The following is a 6745-nucleotide window of genomic DNA, read 5'->3' as shown; positions in this document are numbered from 1 at the left end:
AGTTAGAAATGCTTTCAGATTCTTAGCTTCTGGCCTTTCAGCTGTTTTCAAATGTCTGGAACCTCCTCCTTCAAGGCTGTAAGACTTTGTAAGACGTTGTAAGACCTTGTAAGACTGTAAGACGTTGCTTCGTGTTTGAACTTCATCTTTTGCCAGCCAGTTTCTTCTTTCGTGATCTCTAAGACATAAGCCCCAATGAAAATTCTACGTTAATTTTAAAAATCAGCGTAAATGGAGGACCCTGACAGTCATATCCAGGGAAACAGAGTCTACCAAACATGGGCTGAAGCAAGACACTGATAGTGTCCTACGGCTCGGCCACACACTTTTGCCCTCCATCCCCCTCCCAGCCCCACCCTGACAACTCAAGCTTTGGGAATGGTGCCCGATCCTTAGAGGACTTTGATGGCAACAGTTTTAATGGCTACGAGAATCTCATCTTGCGGTGGGTTCATCTAAGTCTCCGCTGGTCTGGTGCTAGTTAGAAATATTTCCTTTATGTACTTATGTGCAACACACCCTCATTTAGATGCACCGGTACATACAAGTAAAAATAAGTTCTCGATAAAAGAAAAAAAAATCAACAGTGTTTGTTTAGGTTGGATCTCACGTTTGGTTTTTTTTTTTTTTTTTTGATTATTCGAGACAGGGTTTCTCTGTGTAGCCCTGGCTGTCCTGGAACTCACTCTGTAGACCAGGTTGGCCTCGAACTCAGAAATCTGCCTGTCTCTGCCTCCCAAGTGCTGGGATTAAAGGCGTGCGCCACCACCGCCTGGCTAAGGATCTCATGTTTCTAAGGATTATAAAACGAGTGTGTTTTATGTGGAAGAGGTAAACGAGAAGACTGGTGTTTATAAAGTTCAATACAAGGCCTGGAAAGATGATGGTTCAGTGGTTTCGAGTACCTGCTGCTCTTACAAGGACCTGAGTTGGGTTTGCTGTACTCACATATCTAGATGCTTCCACCCACCTGTAACTCAGAGTCTAGGGCCTCTGATGTTCCTCTCTGTCCTCCACAGCCACCTATACTCATGTACGCACTCTGCCAGCCGGACCCACAAGTGCACGGATACATAAATAAATAATAAAAGTTAAAAAATTCCTATCTAACTAACCTGATGGGATTTTAACTCCTACTGTTATGGAAGCGAGTACGTGAGCCTGCAGAGGTCATGTTCCAAGAATCTGGAACTGGGAGATACCCTCAGATGATGGTCTTAAATTTTAATGATCGCATTCTGTTTCTTGAAGAATCTATTTGTTTGGGAATGACAAAACAATCACAACTCTCTACAGTGTGATAAATTAGATGGGTTGTAGTTCAGAAGAAGAAATTCCCCTGTCCAGTATTTTAAAAGTGGGGACTTTTTTTTACAGTGAGACACAAGATGATAGCTGGTGTTGGTGAGTGCCAGGGCTGAGGAGGATCTGTCCCACCTATAGGGCTCCCCCACCTCATTCCCCCCTGGTTCCCACCCCTCCTCTTCCCACGTTATCAGTAACTTTTGTGAGCACCTGACTCCTGCCCGCAAGTGACGTCATAGCCTTTCTCACAGACGTACTGATCTTGATGGATTAGTTCTTCCATGTAATGACTGTTTCCCTCTGCACGAACACTTTCAGAGGCTGTCTCGTTCCATCACTGCCCTCTGAAATCACTCAAGGCAGAAACCATACCGTCCAGACAGCAAGAAGGCCTGGCGGTAGCCACCCCGAAGGTATGGCGGCATCGAGGACACGTGATCTTGCAAACACCATCGTTAGATGACCTCTGTCAGCCAAGGTGCATGTAATCAATTACTGCTTTATTTTATAATCTCACCCTTGTGTGTGTGGGGGGGGGGTGGGGTGGGACACGTGCCTGTGTGTGCTCATGAGTGCATGCACTCATGCTTGTATTAGGTAGTGCAGGTCCACTGTGTGTCACAGTGTGCATTTAGGGGCCAGAGGACAACCTTGGGTATTGGGCCTTTGCCTTCCATCTTGTTTGAGACAAGGTCTCTGTTGTTTACCGCTGTGTATGCCAGGCGAACTGGCCTGTGAACCTCTAGGATTGCCACTTCTAGCCCGGGAGGGAGTGACAATCCCCACTAGCTGCAGGAACAAGGGATTGCAGATTCGTGCTATGGTGTCCAGCTTTCCATGCGAATCCTCATGTCCATGTGACAAGTGCTTTACTGTAGAGTCAGCTCTCTGCTTCACGAGTCCCTATCTTTGACCTACCCGTAGTCTTGGGCCTCCTGATTGGTCAGTTTGTACAGGGACTGGCTTTCTTGGGATAGTTCTAAAGTCCCAGGGTGGGCTCAGCATGGACTTCTTTGGCTATGCCTCAGAATGAAAATATTTTAGTTGTTCGTGTTTATGGGATACGATGAGATACTTTAACGCATAGGAGGAAGATGTAATAACCATGTCAGGATGGCCTGTCAGGATGGCCTGTCATCTACCACCCAGATGTTTATGTCTTCTCTGTGTTCTGAACATAGAAAATCCTCTTGGTTGTTTTGAAATGTAGGATTGGATGCTGTCAAGGGTAACTGGTATATCCGTCACCTCCAACCATTTTATCCTCTTTGTGTGTCGGGAACATTCTAGAACCTCTCTGTTATTCTGAGATACAAATTAACGTTTCACCTAGTTTGGTCATTCGCACATGCAAGGCCGAAGCTGCCCATCAGAATCTCACACACTGGAAGCTCTTAATCCTCACATTTTTTTTGGACTGGCGACTGGCACATGTGTATCAAGAAGATGCCAGCATTTCCGAAGCTCTTCCTTGCCCCAGAGCAGGGGAGCCTGTACCCTGACTAGTGTACATGCTGAATCCTCCTGAATAAAGCCGTGTAGGAAGAGGCTGGAGGAGTCAAATGTTTCTCTGCAGTGAGTTTGAAGAAGCAATTGACCTGTAAAATTCTGACATAAATGAAGCCTCCTTTCAAAATCATGCTGTTTGGCTCCTTCCCCAAATTAAGTCGGTGAACCATTTACCTTTGACCTTCGCCCTAAACTGTGAGTTTTCATCTTTCAAGATTTGGGGGCACAGGTTCCAGATGATTGAACTGGAACCGATGTAGGGATCTGCTAGAACATCCCGTGAACGTGTTGCTGAACAGTTTTCTGCAGACGGCCATGAAAGGCCTTGGGTACTAAAGTTTTCCTTTGATTTCTCTAAACTTCTTTCATCTTGTGTCAGAATGTCCCAGCGACTCTTATCTCTGAGGAAATAGTGATAACCTTGTTGGTTTTGAGCCAGGTTCTCCATGTAGCTCTGCATAGCCCGGAATGGGCAATTCTGTACCAGGGTCTCATGCACGAGGCTACAGGCCAGGCACGCACTATCCTAATCATCCTGCGTCTTTTCTGGCGCTGGTTGGCCCTTGTCAACTTGATGCAGACTAGGGTCACTCGGGAAGAGTGAAGCCCAGTTGGGGAACTGCCTCCATAAGTTAGGGCTGTGGGTTGCTTTCTTGATATATGTATGGTTTATGGGGCAGGGCCTTGGGCAGGCAGTAAACGTAGCAAACTAGAGGAAGCAAGTTATACCATCTCCATCATGGTTACAGCTTCAATCTCTTGTCTTGAGTGATACTGTTATTTGTAAGTTCATATGCCTATTTTTACTGCATGTGTCTCTGCAGTAGCTTGAATGAAAATGGCCCCTGTAAGCTCCTAGGGAGTGGCGCTACTAGGAGGTGCGGCCTCACTGGAGTAGGCGCGGCCTTGTCAGAGGAAGTGTGTCACTGGGGGTGGGCTTTGAGGTTTCAGAAGCTCAAGCCAGGCCCAGTGTCACTCTCTCTTCCTGCTGCCTGCAGATCTAGATGGAGAACTCTTGGTTCCTCTGCCAGGACTGTGTCTGTTTGCTTGCTGCCATGGTGATATCTAGTCAAACCTCAGAGCCTGTAAGCCGGCCCCAATTAACTGTGGTCCTTTATAACAGTCGCCTTGGTCATGGTGTCTGTGCACAGCAGTAGAAACTCTTTAACTATGGCAGTTTCTGAAGGGCTATCTCTACTTCACATTCCCTCTTTTCCATGTTACAGAATCTGTCTGTCTCTGGTAACTGGTTTTTCTCCTCTCACTCAAAGAATGAGGAACTTGGGGCTGCTCTTCCAAAGGGCCTGAGTTCAAATCCCAGCAACCACATGGTGGCTCACAACCATCTGTAATGAGATCTGACTCCCTCTTCTGGTGTGTCTGAAGATAGAGTGTATTTATACATAATAAATAAATCTTTAAAAAAAAAAAAGAATGAGGAACTAAAAGTCTTTTTTTTTTTTTGGTTTTCGAGACAGGGTTTCTCTGTGTAGCCCTGGCTGTCCTGGAACTCACTCTGGAGACCAGGCTGGCCTCGAACTCAGAAATCCACCTACCTCTGCCTCCCAAGTGCTGGGATTAAAGGCGTGCGCCACTACTGTCCGGCACTAAAAGTCTTAAAGTCTATTGCAAAGAGACCCGTAAGCTGCTGGCTTTGAAAGTCATTTAACTTAGTCAAGAGAAGATGAAAATAAAGACATGTTCACTTCATAGTTTTTCTGGATGTTCTTGTGGGTGTATTCTTTGACCAGATCTGTACCACTAGAACCCAGTTGGGCAATGGTGTTCTGCCAGCACCCCACATTCTCCTTCTTCTCCATCTGTGTGTGTGTGTATGTGTGTGTGTGTGTGTGTGTGTGTGTGTGTGTGTTCATACAATGTTCAGGGACCCTGACTAGAAAATGTACCTTTTCTTTCCATCTTGAGCAATTTGAGAAAAAAAAAAAGCTCTGTGGGAACAACCTTAAGCCAGGATGAAGTACACAATCATCAACCTTTAGCTGAGGCCAAGGCTTCAGAGTAGGGCAATATCAGCAATTACTAGGCATCTTCTACTTAATTCAAGGTATGCACACAAGGTCCAGGTAGCCAGAACCAAGGAAACAAGCCAATAAAAATAAGTTTGAATGCCCATTTCTATCTATGCCCACTATATGGCTACTACTGCTCATTCTGTTACTTTTGATGTGAACTGGGTTGGCTCAGTATCAAATGGATTAACGTCCATTGAGCTTTGAGGTTGGAGTTTTAGCTAGGCTCACTCCCTCTGGTCATCGTAAGATTTCTGAAGATGCAGGCTTCACCTGGAACTCTTTTGTTTCACCTCGAACCATCCCACATGGTGTTTTCTCGAGCAGGCATGCCGTGCATGTGTGTTGTTGATGACTCTGATGGTTCAGAGTCTGGACAGTGTAACTCTAATCCTTCAGATTTTGAATAAAAATGTCTGGTTCAACGTTAGAGGCAAGGAACGGGAGCAAAGCCTTCCACCATAGCGCCGGATGTGGGGAGGGAGGGTCTGAGGTTAGATTCAGGTTCAGAGAAACAAGGCAGAGTCCTTGTGACTTTCTGTCCTGTCCCTGACAGTTGCTGTCCATGGCTCCTCAGTGACTGTCGTTAAAAAAAAAGAAAAGAAAAGAAGAGAAAAGAAAGAAGAATCAGGGCTTCTTCTCCACCCATCCTAAGACTGCTTGGGAATGAGGGTCGTATAACCTCTCTTTTTCCAGAAGTAGGTGGAGTAGGCTCTGAGTTACCTGTCTACCTATCTATTTGGAGATCTTCTGTAGCGTGTAGCTTTTTACTACTCCGCTTTAAGCTCCTGGGCCAGCTGCGCTTCCAGCCACCCGCCCAGGGAACTTTTGGATTTGTGGATGAAAGACACACACACACTCACATTAACTCATGTTTAACCAGCCTTACTAGCTTAATGGTTGGGCTCTTGTAAGCCTTCCGCGGCTAGCGTGTCCGTACCTTTAACTCCTTGCTCAACACCTTGAAAGCTGCCCTCAGCTTCGTTTCCCGATTATCTTCTGCGAAGCCCATTGGTCTTGCTGTCCAAGACGCTTTCAGGCTGCCCTTCCGTGGGCCACTTTCCCTTTCCACCTACATTTTGGAATTTCCCCTGGCAGCTCTGAGTCTGTTCCGTCTCTCTCCAACAAATGTCTGTCTCCATTCTCCTCCTCCTCTCTCCTAGCCTGCAGGAACCTGGAAGTCACGCCTCTTTCTTTCTACCCCGCCATTGGCTGCTGACATCTTTATTGATTGATCATGAACCAATAGAGGACAAGGACGTCAAAGCGTCAGAACCACTCCTCTACAAACTTTCTTTTGACTACAGAAAAGAGAACGTGGTTTTGTCTCTGAAAAGAAAAAAAAAAGGTGGATGTTTGAAGTAAGACCTCTCACGCACAACGTGAATTATAAATCTACCAATCTTTGTGTACATGGTGATTATAGTTAGCAATGATGGGTGGCTGTACTTAATCTTAGAATGGATGTGTGGGCACGTATGTGTCCGTGCACCAGTGTGGAGGGCCGAGGACAACCGGCAATCTCCTTCAACCACATGGATTCCAGGGATTGAACTCATGGTGTTTGGTGGCAAGCACCTTACCTTACTGGTTCATGCACTGCATTTGAAAAAAAAAAAAAAAAGAATCGATAGCAGCGAACAATCTATAAATGTTCTCATCCCTTGAAAAAAATGCTGAGAGATAATACATATGTTAATCTTCTCACTTTAACTATTTTATAATTATGTATCGAAAACAAACACGATAAACACATGTAATTTGTACTTGTTCATTAAAACAAGCTAGTAAGCAGGGAACCAGGAAATATGTGACTGTACAGGCTGTACAAATACGCACAGACTGTGCGTGCTTCCGCACTCAGGGCTCATTACTCCCACTAATTGCCCTCCATACAGTTA

General features: G+C 45.6%; 1 long non-coding RNA gene across 1 annotated transcript; it reads right to left on the bottom strand.

Annotated features, from left to right (window-relative positions):
* LOC116074900 lies at positions 1-5997 on the bottom strand. Its single transcript, XR_004112335.1, has 2 exons — positions 5785-5997; positions 1-178 (listed from the first exon to the last, which is right to left on the bottom strand). It is a non-coding gene; the product is annotated as an uncharacterized LOC116074900 (long non-coding RNA).
* Positions 5998-6745: the final 748 nt, after the last annotated feature.

Source organism: Mastomys coucha, unplaced genomic scaffold (assembly GCF_008632895.1).
Source record: "Mastomys coucha isolate ucsf_1 unplaced genomic scaffold, UCSF_Mcou_1 pScaffold3, whole genome shotgun sequence".
NCBI classification, from domain to species: Eukaryota; Metazoa; Chordata; class Mammalia; order Rodentia; family Muridae; genus Mastomys; species Mastomys coucha.
This window is presented reverse-complemented; position numbering and strand designations above follow the sequence as displayed.